The sequence below is a fragment of the Lepisma saccharinum genome, chromosome 8 (assembly GCF_977018435.1).
Source record: "Lepisma saccharinum chromosome 8, izLepSacc3.1, whole genome shotgun sequence".
Taxonomy (NCBI): Eukaryota; Metazoa; Arthropoda; class Insecta; order Zygentoma; family Lepismatidae; genus Lepisma; species Lepisma saccharinum.
This window is the reverse complement of record NC_139236.1, coordinates 74,618,934-74,636,751: the sequence shown is the minus strand read 5'-3', so window position 1 is coordinate 74,636,751 and position 17,818 is coordinate 74,618,934. Positions and strand designations below refer to the sequence as shown.

The window sequence follows — 17,818 nt, the reverse complement described above, 5'->3', positions numbered from 1 at the left end:
GATGTGGGGGTAGGGCCCAACACATTCCCAATCTCGCTCGGCCATTTGGAGGTGATGTGATCAGCACCACGCTCCGGCCACCTCCCCCCCCCCGAGGGTTTCCCCTAGTTATCCATTTATTTGAGTCTGGGTTAGCCCAGGAGCCGCTATATGCTGGGACAAGGCCGGAATAATTTCGAAGTTAGATCATCCACCGCGGGATTCAAACCCTGGTCTCCAGCGTTGCAGTCAGACGCCCTACCGACTAGACCAGCAGTTGCGGTTACACCATTCATATATAAAAATAACTATCTCACCGGATATGAGCTTGCACTTCAAATGCTCCGATTGCGGATCAGAGCACTATTGTATCTCGCCCCGCTCCGGATCGGATCGTGCATGTAAAAATAAGTAACCACTCCGCTCCGGAGCGGAGTGCTGTAGTACCATGCTCCGCTCCGGAGCGGAGTGGTATCGCACCACGCTCGGCTCCGGATCGGAGCGTGGAAGCAGAAACATCCAACCACTCCGCTCCGGAGCGGAGTGCTGTCGTCCTACGCTCCGCTCCGGATCGGAGCGTGCACGTAAAAATTACTAACCACTCCGCTCCGGATCGGAGCGTGCAAGCAAAAATATCCAACCACTCCGCTCCGGAGCGGAGTGCTGTCGTCCCACGCTCCGCTCCGGAGCGAGGAGCGGAGTAGAACTGACGCTTCGAAATCGCTCCGGAGCGCTCCTTTAGTGCGCTCCGCACTCCGCTCCGAAACCCTGCTTGGAACACGCCTTCGATAACGGTATTTGCTATTCGTAACGGATATGTGTATCACTTTTTCGAAACAGACTTTTGTGGAGGGAAAGAACTGTAACGTTACAAAAATAACGAGCACAATTATACGAGAGACCTATGTTATTCTCTCCGGAACACGGCATCGGACACGGTATTGCACATCGGAACGTCTGTATGATACCAGCTATCAATAACGTTGTTGCTTTGAAGCAAGGAGTGTAACGTTTTTACAGTCGTGGCCTCAATTAAGTTACTGGTTAATTGTAACGTTACTATCACTTTCCATACACACTAAAGTTACTAGTCAATACGTGACAAACTTGTTTCTTACCCTGTAACGTTACTGGTTGCCGGCAATGGATGTAACGTTAAAGCGTCACCGAACGACCTACTGCTTTACAGATCAGTTATGGTTCGGTACCGTTATGCACACCTGTAACGTAATGTTCATATACCTGAGGTAACGTTTCTGTTCACGAAAAAAGTTATTCTGTTTCTGGTTGTAACGTAACGGAAACCGTAATTGAAAATACCGTTCCATTTCGTTACGTTACGACTCCCTGGCTGCTATACCGAATATTTCAATCAAGTGCTGGATCCCCAAACCCTCCTTACGTCACGCCCTTGACGCGACCCACCTGTTGAGGAAAGCACAAGTGTTTGTTTTGATGGCCCAGCTTTTAGGAACACTTAAAAGGTAACACGGTGACTCATGCAAGGCCCCCGCGACCCGCGCGAGCAGCAGAAACATTTCGTGTGACAGGTTCGTCCTTTTCCCCTTGAACATTCTCGCGATTTAAACAACGGGTTCTGCTTATCCAACTGGTCTTTACCACCATTTTCTCGTTTCCTTCATAAAAAAAGTTTCTCCTGCTGTCATGGCTATGTTCCAGGGACTTTCCACACGCCGTTCCATTTGGTCGACTTCAGCCGGTGTTGACAAAGCACCGCGTTGTAAAGTGTCTGGATTATGTCAGGTCGGAATGACTGTTCTGGGCGGAAAAAAGGTCAAGGAAATGAGAAAACGCATTCTCCTCTGGTGATGCTTCGGACAAATCGTACTTTATGTAAAGTTGTTGCTTTGTGACTTTGTTTAGGTCCTTTGTTCTCAAAACTCTCATTTATATCCTCTATCTCGCAGATTTTTGATGCTGTCAGACCACAGAGGACAAGACTAGCTCGAGAGGGCGAATCTATTTGTAAAAGAGGGGTGGAGTAGGGAGATAGATGCGCGAAAAACTCTGTTTCAGACAGTGGAATGCCCAGGATTTTCCAAAAAGGGGAATTACGTATACTTTTTTGTAGTAGTCAGCTTTCATTTTGCCAACTTTTCCTACTTTTGACGTTTTTTTAAGGAATACTGGATCAAAATGGGGTTATGACCCCCACCAACCCCCTCTTGGACACGCCACAGGTTTCAGATCAGTATTTCGTATGTATGCGTTCAGTTGTTTTGGTTGTTATCGCTCGCTTTGTTGTGCTTGTCATTTGCGATGGTTGTCCCAACTCGTAACATCCTCCCTTAAATGTTTTTGCCGGCAACCTTACTGTGTGTGAAACTAGCATACGGTTTTCACGAGACCTAATTCCCGTATCCATGCCTCTTTCACCTGTCACCCCTGCTTCTCCAATGGACTCATCCAGCTATCCAGCTAGCGCATGCGCACTCGCGTCTTCGGTCGTGACTGATGCAGGCGCCCTGTAAGCAGCAGTGGCGTTTGAATTTGTCCCTTTTTACATACACCGCTTTCCTACAACTTTTGAAACTGACGAAGGGACACTGACAAACATCCACTAAGTTCCATGACACAAACAATATTGCTTGCTACATTTTTTTTTTAAAGTCGCAGTCCATTACTGGAACGCGACTGAACACATTTTTTCGAGCACTGATCTAAGACCTTATTTTCCCTTCAATATGGAAAAGGTCTTTGTAATTGAGAATTTGTACATTATATACTTTAAATATGCCAATAATAGTGTAGAGACAAGACTTGACTGAATCTAATCTCGTCTCGTGTGTGAGGATGTCTCGAGTTGTAACAGCCTTTTTCCTTCTCCGTATCATATCTATTAGTAAACATCCGTTTCGTTCTCGTCCCTTTCGTCATCGTCTTGAAAGGGTCCCGTGTTCGATCCCCGGTGGAAGCATATAGTGATTCGGATCCCACTTTGAGCGTTAGGCCATCTTCCGAATAGCATATCTCAGCTTAAAATGGACTTGAACTGTGGCTGACTTATATATAAATAATGATATAGATGCTTTGTGTGACTGAGTAGGGTTGCCCGACGTCCTGTATTTTACAATCTATTTTTATATCCTGTGGAAGTTTACATTATATAGTATTTTAAAGTAGTATGCAGTATAATGCTTATTAAAATATAAAAACGTTAGTGAAGAGAAGTGTTTTCATTCGCGTTCAACGTGCGTTCTTTATTGGCAGTGGAGAAATACGACAACTCTGTGTCTGAAGAAGTTGCTTATTGAAGTAAATTTGGTTCAGATAAATTTCCGTCGTGTACGGATATCTGTGTCGTTCTCGGTAACGTTTCTACAAATTCCAACTCTCCTTTTCATCTCAAATTTCACTAGGTGGTGTCGAAACCATTAACGAAAAAACCTTTGGCAATCCCCTCCCCTTCGTTGCTGTTTCTTTATTCTCGGAGAGTCATATTACGTACCTTCCTGCAGCTAGTAGAGTGCACAACAAATGTTGTTAGCCTACAAATAAATAAATCATAGCCTGGTTCGAATCGTGGGGATTGCACTGTATTTTCATTATTTTTGTTCTTTCATTGTATTTGTATTTTTGTTATTTAGCTTCGCTTTTCTTCCAATATTGTCTAATGCTCATATCATATTGATGAAGTGACACCCAACAAAGAACACCCATGCTAAGGCCGTAACTCGAAAATCGACCACTTAACGCGCTCAGCCAAGATTTATTTAATCAATTTATTATTCCTGCTCATCGTGATTAGGGCAGAGGTGAAAAAAGCAACGTGAAATATGCAAAACACACATTCCAGTTCGCAGCTCTGATTTTTTTTAATTTGCTTTATTTTACTTCGCTTTTTGTGCCACTTTTGGCTAATTTGCGAAGATGGAGATGAGTGATGACATGATGAAATTGATGAATGGACACTCACACACATCCACGCCCAAGGCCAGGATTTGAACCCGGGACCCTTAACGTCGTAGCGCGATGTGCTAACTACTCCGTCACGGGGGCGGCGCAGCTCTGATACAGCAACCACGGTAGCTAAATGTGTAAGCTAGATACCCTGTTCGACCGTATAACCTTGATTACGCTACAATTAAACAGCAAGCAGTGCAATTGGTTATCGCTGCGGCAAAACGACATTTTGCAGCATTTGCCAAACCGAATTACCGGAGGAAAGGGGTAGTAAATTCATACGAAAAGAGCAAACAAAACAGACCTCTCCTCACCCTTCATAGCGTAAAATGCTATTGGTAAATAGACCAATGGGATTGTACTTTGGCTCTCATTTATCTCAAGCGGAGTCGTTAATTGGATCATTAGATCAAAGGCCGCTGAAAATACGATAGCGCACGCATTTGACCCAAATATGGGATGATAGATGGAGGACTCTTGGAATATCCTGGCGGCAAGCTGTCTTTCCTGATGGATGCTGCGCTGCTTCGTAATGCAGAGACGCTCCATTGTATTTGCTGATAGAACAGCCACGCGAGTTGGGAAGAGGCAATGCGATTTCAAGGGTGTGAATTGTTTCAAGTGAAGAGCGGATTTGTGGGCATCGTAAACCTCAGTGATAAACTGACGATACTGGCACAGGCATTTCGAGGTTCCAACTCCTGCCCGGGCACGAGCCACTTCATTACTTCTATCATGCATGCATCATGAAAGCACGAAGTTTGAAGTTTCCACAGTCTGGATGTATCTTATATACTTGAGTTCATTCCTTACTTTATCAGTGGTGGTTTTTATCACAGCGCACTAAGACTCCCGGGTTCGAATTCCGATCTGGACATAGGTGTTCTTCTCGAATTTCCCTTCATCAGTTTCATCATATCATCACTCATCCTCATCTTCGCAATTAACCAAAAGTGGCAGAAAAGGGACGCTAGATAACAAAATCAAATCAAACTTACTTTATTAAGAGTTTTCGTCTGTCCTGCTGAGCTAGGAATGCTATCGAGACGGGCTGGATCCTCCAGTGTGTCGTGTCTGTAATGTCATTTTTAGTGTTCGGCATATTCTTCTTGAATGTGCCGATTTTGCTTTTCTCAGGTAGACTTTTAATCTTCCCAACTGTTTATCATCTCTGTTGGGAGATGACTACAATGTTTTACCTCATGTTTTTAGCTTTTTGAGATGAGCTAGTCTCTTCCACCGTCCTTTATGAAGTTTTTAGTGTATTCTTACCTTTTTAATGTATTCTTTGTCCTGTGCAGGTCCCTTTACAGCCTTGCACTTTTTTCTTTTCCCAATGGGCTTTTCACACTCCCTTTTTTAACTCTAGGGCAAGAATATTAGTTATTTCACCGTATGCTTTGAAGGGTACAAAATGGCCGTACATCCCGAAGCACCCCAAAATTTTAATTAATGAATTCATTCATAGGTCAACCCCTCCCTCACACGTCATCACCCTCGCACACCCTCACGGTCTACCCCCACCGCACCCACATACACCCGTAACATCAACCTCACGGCCCACCTTCACACGCCGCCACCCTCACGGTTTCAAGTCCTCACTCTTCTTGACCTCACCCTTGCATGTCTTCCGTAGAGTGATGGTGAAGTCTGACCTCACGAGGGTCTGACTTTAGAAAAACCGAGCCGAGAACGAGGTCAATCTCTTTGAACTCGAAACGAGATCGAGGTTTGGTGGCAGAGACTTCGGCATTCATTCATTGTTTTCTGCCCAGGGCAGGTCTTTCCTTGCAACCTCCATGCTGTTTGATCTTCAGCTCTTCACTTTGTACCAGCGTACGACCCATTTGTTTTGATGTCGTCAATCTCTTGACCATTCCTTCAATGACATCCTTTAGGATACAGTTTCTTCTCATCCAGTGGCCCAACCAATTTTTTTCTCTTCATGATTACGTCGAGCATTGATCTCTTTTCCCCAACTCTTTCTAGCACTTTTTCATATCTCACTTTTTCTGACCATTTCATCCGTTCCATTCGTCTCCTTAGCCACATTCACAGAGCTTCCAGTCGTTTTTTATCACTTGTTCTGTGTCCATGTTTCCTCAGCATACTTTGGTATGATTCTGAATAACTCACCTGAACCAAATTGACTTCACTGTTCTTCTTCACACATACCATACGAGGGTCACTATTTATATTTTGAGCCTTGGCAACACTGATTGAAGTTAGGCGCGATTTGACGTTTGCACGGAATCGTCTGGCATTATCGACCATAACGTACTTCAAATGTTTTGTCAATAGCTTCATTTGTGCTGTTTATGTTGCCTTGGATATTGCGCGACAACAATAAAATGGAATTAACTCGTGAACATTTTCGTGCGATGATTGCTTTACGATTTTCGACGTGGATTATCAAGACAAGAGTGCATCGATCAATTTACTTCCACATTTGGCGATGAAGCCCCATCCTTTGCCACTGTGAAACGCTGGTATAACGAATTTAATCGTGGCCGCCATTCGCTCACCGACGAGATTCGCGAAGGTCGTCCAAAATCAGTTGTTGTTCAAGAAAACATTGATGCTGTGCAAAACCTAATACTGCAAGATCGTCATGTGACATACTGTGAGATTGAGGCAACCATAGGCATTAGTTCCACCAGCATATATAAAATATTACATGATCATTTAGCTGTGAGAAAGGTATGTTCTCGTTGGATCCCACACAATTTGACAAAAACTCGAAAAGACGCTCGCGTCAATTGGTGCAAACAAATGCTCAATAAATACAATCGTGGTGTTTCAAAAGACGTATATAAGATTGTAACAGGTGACGAATCATGGATATATGCATATGAGCCGGAACGTAAACAGCAGTCGACTGTATGGGTGTTTCAAGATGAACCCAATCCAACAAAAGTTGTTCGCGCTCGAAGCACATCGAAACAAATGGTCGCCTGTTTTTTCGGGAAAACTGGTCATGTTGCAACTGTGCCTTTAGAGGAACGTAGAACGGTCAACTCTGAATGGTACACAGCAATTTGTTTGCCAGAGGTCTTCGGTCAAATACGGAAAACAAACAAACGCCGTCGGATCATTCTTCATCAAGACAATGCCAGCTGTCACAGATCTCGTCTAACAACGGACTTATGAACAATCAAAAAATCGAATTGATGGGTCATCCGCCGTACAGTCCTGATTTGGCACCCAATGACTTCTTCTTGTTCCCGAATGTCAAGAATAAATTGCGTGGACAACGATTTTCGTGGGCGGAAGACGCCGTTGATGCGTTCAAAAACCATATTATGGAGGTGTCTCAAGAAGATTGGAAAACTGCTTTGACAAATGGTTCGAACGAATGCAAAAGTGTATTGACCATAAAGGAGAATACTTCGAAAAACAATAAAGCAGTTTTCAATGCCAAATTCCTGTTTTTTCATTCTTTGGCTCAAAATATAAATAGTGACCCTCGTATTCTTCATATCTACCTGTTAATTTATGTCAAGATTGGAGCATTCAATTCAGATGCATTTAGAATTGTAAATCTCGAAATTGTTTTCTCCGCCGAGTTAGAGCAGAATTCCCATACAATCCATCTAACAACACCATTAAAAGAGAGATGTGAACGAACTTGATGTGTCCTGGGGGAAAGTACAAATAAAAGTGTTTGTGTAGCGTTGTTCGCCGCATCACAATGCTCAATGTGGAAGTCGTGTTTGGGTAGCGGTGGTGTTTGCGTCTCTGGATTGTGCGAGGCCATTGTCTTTCATAATACTGTTATGCGTGGGAGGCTATGCGTATCTGGAATCGCCTGCCATTGTATCCTTCCTGCTGGGGGTTTTTATGTGCCTCCACAGCTTATTGTGGTCCTAGCTGCTGAAGTAATATCGTGGCTCTTACTGAAAGAGAGATGCAGAGCTGGGGTAGACCAGACCCAGTAGGCCCCCCTGGCGACGTACGAATTGAGGGGGGAACAAATTGTCCTGTCTTTGATTCGGGCACAACCTTTCGCATATTTTATTGTCACTTCAACTTATTTTCGTGAATAGTTATAGTTACAGTTTTGGGGCGTAAGAGGTCCCGGGTTCGAATACCAGGCTTGTTCTTTTTTTAGTGTCCCCTCATCACTCATCCTCATATTCGCAAACAGCCAAAAGTGGCAGAAAAACGAAATAAAATGAACCAAATCAATTAATCAATCTAAACGAACTTATTGGCATAGTGGCATCGTCGTCGCCTCGTAATCAAGGGTTTCTATACCCGGCGGAGGCACATAGTGATTTGGATCCCACTTTAAAATGTAGGTCTGTCCAGTCCCGATTAGCTTTTGTATGCATAAAACGAACTTAAGAACAAATTCAGTAAACGAACTTGTTTTAATACCCCGGAGGTTTGTTTGGCAGTTCACACTAGTTCCTACTAATATAAGCATTATATGGATCTTATTCCAGATGATGTTTCTACTACTTGCTCCAGTTGAAATTCCGCTTATTTATAAATAACTTTTTTCAGTCTCAGTTCCCCCTATTCAAATGGAACTTTTCTCTGCAGAAGCTCTTCTTAATGAAACGGAACTTGTTTGAGCGTTCTAGTAATTATAATATAGTTGTACAAAGTTGTTTCAGTTGGAGGAAAGTTTTCGTCTCCCAGTCTTTGGAAGCTAACGCCACTGAAAGTGACAAGTTACTTTTTCGAGTAACGCAACCATTACTTACTCAGTTACCTTCTAAAATGAGCAACTATAGGTATAACTGCATAACCTTTTTTGCGAAGACTAGTTTCACAGTTGTTTTCTCGATACTTAGTTCATCGAGGAATTCGAGCGAGAAGAAGAGATATATTTCATAACTCAGTTTTGGTTTGTTTTTCTTCTCTGAGTGTTTGAAGTGGCATAGAACACCATTGCATTTGACCTAAAAACATGTTTCTTTGCGTTGTTCGATGCCAAATTTAGAGCTTCAAAACAGGAGCGGATTAGCGCGGGGTCCAGGTTTGGTGGGGGGAGGAAGGGCTCTAAAAGTTCGTCCTTTGCAACCTGAGCAACATTATAATCAAGGGGTCCCTGGTTTGATACCCGGTGGAGGCACGTAGTGGTTCGGATCCCACCTTAAAGTGTAGGTTCAGTCTTGATTAGCCTTACTGTGCATAAAGTGGACACCAAATCATCCAACCAACCAACCTGAGCAACATGATTTACATACCGTATCATAGTTGTCATTTCGTCAACAAGACTTTCAAATAACAATAAGTGAATTGTAATTAACTTTTACGATGCAATTTCTAGCAAAATCAAATCTTTTTCTAAGTTGATCGGCCGTAACACGATTTCCTCGTAAATTTGGTGGAATAAGTGTTCCAAAGATAGAGCGATCGATCATACTTTTCTTCCAATTTAGTTTCAAGAGATTTTGAAATTATTGCTTCTTTGATAATACTTAAATGTCTGTTGCAATATCTTTGTTCCCTCAGAGAAACTAATAGTGTAGAACAGAGGTTCCCAACTGTACTCCGCAAAGCATCCCCTACCTTTACTCTCCTGAGTTACTTTTTATGAGTGAGGAATGGATCAGAGTTCATCCCATCATGTACGTAATTTCATGTGAGAGTCTGTTATTTTCATTCTAAAAAGTGATCTAAAAGGGGTAGGAAAAGCTACGTAATATAACCAAAAGAGAAATTGGTAAATACTCTTCCACTCATATTCTATCTTAACATGAATGGACTGGTTCCTGGGAAAACAACAGCACAAAGAGAATGAGAAGAGAGATTACATAAACTATTTCCTCTCCCAAAGGGAACAGCTAGGCTCTCCAATAACCCAATCCTAACCGCTTCAACTGTGCTATTGGACCTTGCAGTGAATTGACCGACACTGATGTCTTTGAAGTAGATGAGTTGCTTGTGTCACGTCCCGGTGATCCTCGTCTCCAAGAGTAGTGGGACTGTTGAGAAAACGGGCAAAGATGTTATACCTCCTGCGACTGTCGCAGTGAGATCTTACCGGTGTTGTAGATGAGTTGTGGAGTAAGTACCATCACCCACTGTAAACAGTCTACTGTTCGTCTGTCGTCACGCCTAAGAAGCGTCTTGTCGTCGAGTAGTGAAGTGAGAGCCGTTACATGTACAGGTGCTAAGCAGACGCGGAACTGTTACGCTTGAACAACCCACAATCGTGTGTAGTGTTGTGGGTTGTCGCTTCCAATGCACTGTACTGCTGGATTGTGACTTTCCCTCAGGTGTCCCCAAAGTGTACACTAAAAACCATGCAGGCGAGAACGCACCCTTTGGTGTTCATGCGGAACTGACGTTGTTTATACGTCTCAGAAATAATAATAATATAAATGTTTAAATTAAAACAGTTAAAATATACTTAAGTATTAATTAAAATATTTAAAATAATTAATATTGTATTGTTATTATTGCATGAATAGGTAAAAAGACGATGTAACAATAGAGACATAACAGCATGTATTCTCTGTTTGGCTTGCGTGTACTTAAGATCGCCAAAAAATGACTAAAAACAAGTGCCCTTCAAGGAAATTAATGTGAAATAGGCAAAGAATTTAATATTCATTAAATAACAAAAAGGATGTAAGATCCAGTTGACGGAAAGTAAACTTCCTATTTATGCATATAAGTAGTAGTGTGCATATATCTTCTTTGGTAGTTTTCTTCAAAGCCGTATGATCCAAATATATTCCTTGCTTTCCAATAAGTTGAGAGGGTATAAATAACTATCGATTATACAGTAAATTCTAAACAAGGAAATATTAATTATTCAATTTTTAATACTCGATAAATTTTTCGGGGGGGGGGGTCTGAACCCCCTACCCTTTTCTAAATACTCGCACGTCCTTGTGTTTGGTGTCTTTGTTACACCCTTTTCTGCCAAACTCGATTAAGTGTTGTGTTACTCCAATTTTGGTGGCAACTCAGTTTGCATATTTTTTAGTGTATGGACCATAGAGTCGACGACCTCGACCAACCAATGGAAAACCAGTCTGCGTGAAAATACCGGTCGCTCACGTCCACTTCTGAACTCGATGAAAGAAAATGCATGTGGGATTTCGTATGAATTGATCCTGTTCTTGCTTTAGAATTCTAATTTTGCCTTCGCTTTCAAATTACAACTCGAGGATCTCAATACCGGAACCAAAACTGTTTTTAACTTCTTTCTCAACAATGGGGGAGTGGTCGCGAAGTGAAACTTTATAATCTCTTTCTTCTCCCTGCCATCTTGTGTTACGTAGAGATCATCAATTGATATAGAATTTAAATGTTTGCGAAACACCGAGGAGATGGTTGTTACAAAATGAATTTGACGAGTGAAAGTGTTGGAAAGTGAAAGTTGTGAGTGAAAAGTACTTAAGCAGATTTATGAAGCAAAGTTTTCAATCTGTAGTAAAAACCTCATTATCGTCATTACAGCATTATTTCTCACGTAATGTTTATAATTCTTTTCTCTTCAGATTTCTCTCTCTCTTCTTTTGTTTTTTGAGTACAATTCATTCACCGAATGCACTTAGGCGTCGCTGCTTGACATAATTTGTCGAACTCCAAGAGCAGAGAGCGTTGTCATTGGTTGGGAAGGAGCCAATGGATGATGGCGTCATTATCGAAACATGCTCTCTCCAATCCGTCCATAAGCATGTCCAAAATAGAGGGCAAGTAATCCGTAGGAAGTATAGCATTTTGAAACTTGGATTTAAATTATCTGATATCTGCATGCATTATTTTTAAAATCAAGATTTGTTTACTTATACAACAACATATGTTTAGAATAATATGATTGTAGAGATCAAATGTTTATTTGAATGTGAAGCGTTATTTATTTTCACCAATAGAATACAGTGAACTCTCTTTAATTAGAACTTGGATAATTCGAATTACTAGGTAATTCGAACAGAAGCTTATTCCCCTTGAAACCATATTTAATGACATGATGTTTTTGTTAATTCGAATTTTGGATAATTCGAACATTATTATTCGTGTCCCCTTGGAGTTCGAATTAAAAAGAGTCCACTTGTATAGATTGTATTATAGATTACAGGCACTGTAACCTGTTATATTCGTTCAAGATTTATTATATCTTATAGAAGCGGGGGGCGGGGGGGATGTGATAGTTCAATTTTAGACGTTAGAAGGTGTTACGATCACCATTTACTATTTCATAAATTGACTAATTGGTGTGAGGTTTAGATACCTTAAAGTTGGTGTACAATGCTCTTCAAAGTGCCAATTAACGAGGGGGGGGGGGGGTGAAAAATTAGTGATATCAATTGGTTCATGTATATATAAACATTCATTTCGAAATAATCATCTACTCAACATCACTTGCTACTCACAGTATCGTGGTCACCACATGACTCTATGGACATGCCGTGTCATTAATAACGGAGTGAGTGAAAAAGAGAGAGAGAGAGAGAGAGAGAGAGAGAGAGAGAGAGAGAGAGAGAGAGAGAGAGAGAGAAAGAGAGAGAGAGAAATAAATTCTGGTGACGGGGGAAGGGTGGATGCTCTTACCTGTTCCAGCGACACGCAACTGGCGTTAATTGAGGGTCGTCGGCTTCATCCCGTGCCACGTGTTGCGTGCTTCCGCCCCTCTTCATTCCACGCCACACTCGACCCTTGAGACGAATTAGGCGATTGTGGAGGCATGGAATCTCCCGTGATAAACAATGATCAGTGTTGAACCCAGCCGGAGAAGATATAAAACTTGAAGGGGGTAAAGTCGTAGGCGTCAAATAGTAATACTATAAAGACAATACTAATAGTTTAAAATTGCCCCTCTGATATGTAATTAAATTAAAGTAAGTGTAAATTTCGATAAAACTGCTCAAGCACGTCACCACCATTCCACAGTAAATTGCTCACTGACTAACCGTTAAAATAGCTGAAAGTAGATCAAATTCTTTACGGTTCAGGAATGAAGGAAATGGCTGTAGTTTACGAAATATTACTACATATTTAAGTGATTGTTTTCTATTTTATGTACACTCACCGGCAATAAAAATGGTACATCTAGATCCTGAAATGCTCGCTTCCCAGCAAGGCGTTATGCGTGTTGCCTAACTCTACGGCGCTCGTAGAAGCGGCCATGCAACACACATAAAGTTCTGCAGGAAAGCGAGCATTACAGGATCTAGATGTCCCATTTTTATTGCCGGTGAGTGTACATACTTGGCAGGATTTGGGTACACAAAATCCGGGCTTTAACATCGCTTAGGATTGAAAACGGGGGAGGTTAGGTGACCTTGAAATAAGAGAAACAGTAGAACGCGATGAGTGCGTGGCTTGACGTTCACGTGTCCTGCGATACCACGTGACCACCAGCTGACAATGGTTGGGACTTCCCTCGAGTGCATGAAAATTTGTTTACCAGGAGAGAGCCCCGTTGCCATGGAGACGAGGAGGAAATTTCGTCGCTAAGAAAGGGAAGCTGCGTCTGTTCCGACCCCTCTAGTCATGCGCACCGCGAAAAGGGACGGAAAGGGGGGGAGGGGGCTGCAGTCTCTGCTCCGTCGGCCTTCACTGGAGCAGTTTTTAATTGCTGGTCATATGGCAGTAAGATGACAATCAGAAGTCTGTGATTTTTCTCCTTCGCTGTGTTTTGTAAGGTGCCATGGTGAGCATTTGTTACCATTTTGTCCTTAGAATATTTTTTTTATTGATCGTGACCTATTTATTTTTGTTGCCGTCAACAGAAATGTTTTCGGGGTAGAACGCAGTGCATGGAAGTTTCTTTAACAATTATTTAACGTTTTCGTAGAATCCATATTCATGTGCTATAACACAGAAGTGATTGTAAAACCGTTAGAAGTTAACACTCCGTCTGTTAATTTACAAAAACAAACCCCAACAGTTTTATTTAAATTTGAATATTTTATCATTGATAAAGGTTGACAATGATTATACATTACAGTTCCATAAACAATAATTATATATTTAAAACCTCAATCGTTAAAATTACATTAATTATGTTATGAAATACACGGTCCGGCTTTTATTGCGGAGTGGTTAAGGAATTGTGTCATTACGGCAGGCGTCCTATGTTCGAATATTTCGAAAAGTATGGCTGTGCGTTTTTTTTCTTCATTTATCTCGGCGTTTATTCTCAGCGAACTAATAATTGAAATATAAACAGTAAGTAAACGGGGAATCGGAAATAATGGGAAGAGTGTCTGACACCAACAGTGCAAAGAAAGTTGTAGGGAAGACAACACTAAATCTGAGTTGTTCAGAGAGACTTTAATCCTTCCGTATTCTATATCGTTTTACTTTTTATTTGCCAAATTATTCCGTAATTGTATTGTCTCATATTTTGTTCCTGATTTTCACCTTATATTAATTTCAAGAAAAGATTTGATGCCGCAAGGGCGACATCACGGGTGGGCCATAGGGGGCCATGGCTAGATTCTCCCGGGGGGGGGGGGGAATGGGACTCTTTATTCAGACACTTACCATTCAGTGTTTTCACTTCAGCAACTGGAAAACCGTACCAAGCGCGGAGATATCAATAGTCCTAGAATATTTAATGTTACAAGAGGAAAATGTACAATACGCAAAGAATCAAATAAAGCAATAAAGAGTTTAGAAATTCCATAAACAATTTTAAATTTATATAGTAAGAGTAAAAGTGTTAACCTAGATTTATTGCATCGCTGCATTCTTGAGCAATGTTAAATGCAACGGAAGTATTCAACAGTCTTGATCTTACACATAAAACCACGTAGACCTTACAATTTGTGATATTTATCAGATGATGACAATAATAGATTCAAATTACTCAGAAAATATTACGGTTTTAGTTTCTGGGTTAAAAAAATAGGGATAATTAAGTGGCCCGAAAATGTCCCTCGGGAAACAATGAGATTGTCCCGGCAAAACGAAAACTCATGACGAAGGCGTCCCCGTTAATCTGCTCAACATTAAATTGCTTGAGAATTTTTTCCTTATCTGTGTAGAAATTGAAATGAAAAAACACCATTAGCTTTTCTTTTTTAAAGGGACATCTAAATTACTAGCACAATTTCACTTCGAATATTATCTTCCTTTATTGTTAAAAACGAGACACAGAAAAAACTGACTTGTTTGAGTGTTGAGAAATTTAGTTAAGGGGGCTTTTTGAGAACCATAATTAAATAATGTAGCGTTTACTAAATTTGGTAATTTGACCAAATTATTTTGTTACTCTAAACAAGTGTGAAAAATTACTAAAACAGATTTGTTGTGATGAACAATTGTTTGTCGCCTACATAAAACAAACATTTGGTTACCAGGAAGTATTTATCTGGTTATTCCAAACAAAGTTATTTTCTCTCTGTATAAAAATGCCATTCTTTGCCAGAGTCGTTTCACATTTTGCATTTACATAAATATTTTTTTTTAAAAAAATACAAAAAATTACCTTTATTTTTCACCGCTCAAACGAAATTCTGAATAGACACGTAGACTGTTCTTTGCTGCTGTGATAAGCCGAGGGCGATATAAAAGCAACTTTTAAGTTTGAGATAATATTCGGGTTATAAATTTCTACTTTACGTCGTATTTTCTTAAGTACACCTCTTGAATAACGATAAATGTTGAATTACAAACACTGATTCCGAAGTAAGGTACAACATTTGTTTCTATTTCGCGATATCTTTCATAAAAAAATAAACTTTATGCTGTCTTACGGTCCTTTGCTAAAATATGTGCCTCCGCCGCTGGTGCAGGGTATCCTGATCAGAGCATCGCGTTTCCTTTTTCCAACCGCGTGATTGAACGCGAAGCAGCGTAAGAATTCGAATGATGCGGAAATGAGTCAATGTTTTCCGCTTGCTGCTTGTAACGTCTTCCTTCGTCTTTCTTTTACGTGTCGGTTGGAGAGCATTATGAATATAATTATTATAGTAACACCGACCAGTAGGTATGAAGCCTTATCTTCATCGGAATGCGACTTTCACGACTGTCTGCCGATACATTAGTTTCAAGGAAAGGTTTTTGATGTGACAAGTGAATAGTATTAATCGACTCTAAAGAATGCCGACAATAAGAGCTACCAGATATATAATTAGGATGAGGGATTTGGATATCGGATTCAGGATTCAGATATCTAATCCAGGATTCTAAATTCGGATATCAGATTTAGGATTAGGATATCGGATCTGCTATTGAAGATCCGATCTACTGTATACTGTGTCCCGGGAATCTCTGGAGCGAGCGAACGAAAACAAGTGACTCCAGAGGGCTTGACCAATGAATTCATGAGAGGGGAAGTGGGTGCAGCTACCAGCCGTTTGCAGCAGCGCGCACCGCTTTGCTCTGCCAACTCTGTTTCTCCCGTTCACTTCCGTCATGCGCTGCCGTATTCCATAGATTCCAGGGAGAGAGTGTAGTATTCGAGATTCTGATGTTGAATTCAGTATTAGGATATCGGATCTAGGAATAGGAATCGTATCTAGGATTCGACATTTGTCGGATCTCCTGCACCTCGTAGCATGACAACCAGTAACTTAACAAGGTCACTGCTCGTATTTCTCTCTCTGCCTACACGGCCATCGTTTGTGGTGGGATTTATAGCCCCATGTGCCGCCATATTAATTTTTCTGCCGCCACACATAAGCTGTTGCAAGTTACCGTAAAACTTACAATAATCTGCTTTTAAAATTGAACAGTCTACATGTTAATTTTCAAGAAAGAAAGACACCCGTTTTTTGCCATGCATAAAGATTGATAGTGATTAGAAATTCCACTTGCATGCACCATAAATATATTTTTAAAACTGAATCATTAAGGTGACATTAATTAGATAAGTATTAAATGACCGTTAATGCTTTAAGAACGATAGTCGGATGGCAGCGGAAATTCACGAGAAACATCTAAAACACGGCTAAACTATAATAGTGTACTTTTAAATCATGTCGAAGATAAGATAAATCAGAATATAGCAAACAACGAACGCTTTAAATGGGTGAAGAGTCTTTTTGACGGTTTCTCATATAAATGCCTTTTTTCAACAGGAAATGTACAGAAAATTAAGGAGCCATCACTAATTTTCATTCTACACGAATTAACAAGTCTCATCTGAGATAGTCATATGAAGTGCTGCCATCTATCAACAAAATACAATATGTTCCTGCAACTTCACGAGCGGCGAGCGACAGTCTTAACAACTTGGAAGATATATGCTAATGCTAACAGCACCAAACTTCACCCGCCTAACCTATCCGTGTGTGCATATAATAGCTTCAACAAAACTTAACCTGCTTAACCTATTTACGTGCTTATTTCTGCTATTATATGCCTACGTGGATAGGTTATGCAGGTCAGGTTTGGTGCTGTTAGCATGCATTTCCCAAGGGGCTAAGGCTGTCACTAGCCGCTCGTGTAACTTAACTCCAGCCCTCCCTTCCACATAAGAACATGACCGCATGGCAATCAACCCCTTTTTGTTACGGAAACTCGATCATGTTTTTTGACAACAGTTGCACAAACGACTTCTGACTTGAAGCGAGTAATCAATTATAAAATTTCTTCCCTCTTTCATTTGCCCTAACCTTGACATATCGATCCGCCGTCTGATCTACGTCATTTAGGTGCAGTTTTATGCACTTGGCGTGTTGCAAAGGGAAAGCCGAACGCAATAAAGAAGTCCCTTTAATTTCGTCTCTTGGAGGGCGCAAGCAGATCTCGAGAGCCGATGCTCAAGTATTGAGCACGTTGCATGCAGCGAGTTCGCCGGAGTTGCTGGCGAACGTTGTTTTATTTTTAATCCCGGATTGTGACGGCAGATACTGTAATCTTCAGTCGGCCTTGCGGTAACTTATGCATCCAGGCTAGATGTGTTCGCACGAAACAATGTGACCCACTGACTATTGAGACCGATCGGGAAGATTAGGTATTAAGCGGGGATGTGTTTGTATGTTACAATATCTTG

At 41.1% G+C, this 17,818-nt stretch overlaps 1 protein-coding gene across 3 annotated transcripts in view; it reads left to right on the top strand.

The window, feature by feature from the left end:
- Positions 1-17,818, top strand: part of Oatp30B (Organic anion transporting polypeptide 30B) — a 260,401-nt gene that overhangs the window by 107,522 nt on the left and 135,061 nt on the right. The window contains exon 1 of one of the 3 annotated variants that reach the window (XM_083126931.1): positions 13,443-13,525. The exons of the other annotated variants lie outside the window; for them this stretch is intronic. The gene's annotated coding sequence lies outside the window, so the exon portion shown is untranslated. Of the gene's footprint in view, positions 1-13,442; positions 13,526-17,818 lie in introns of those variants that run through there. 3 annotated transcript variants of the gene reach the window in all.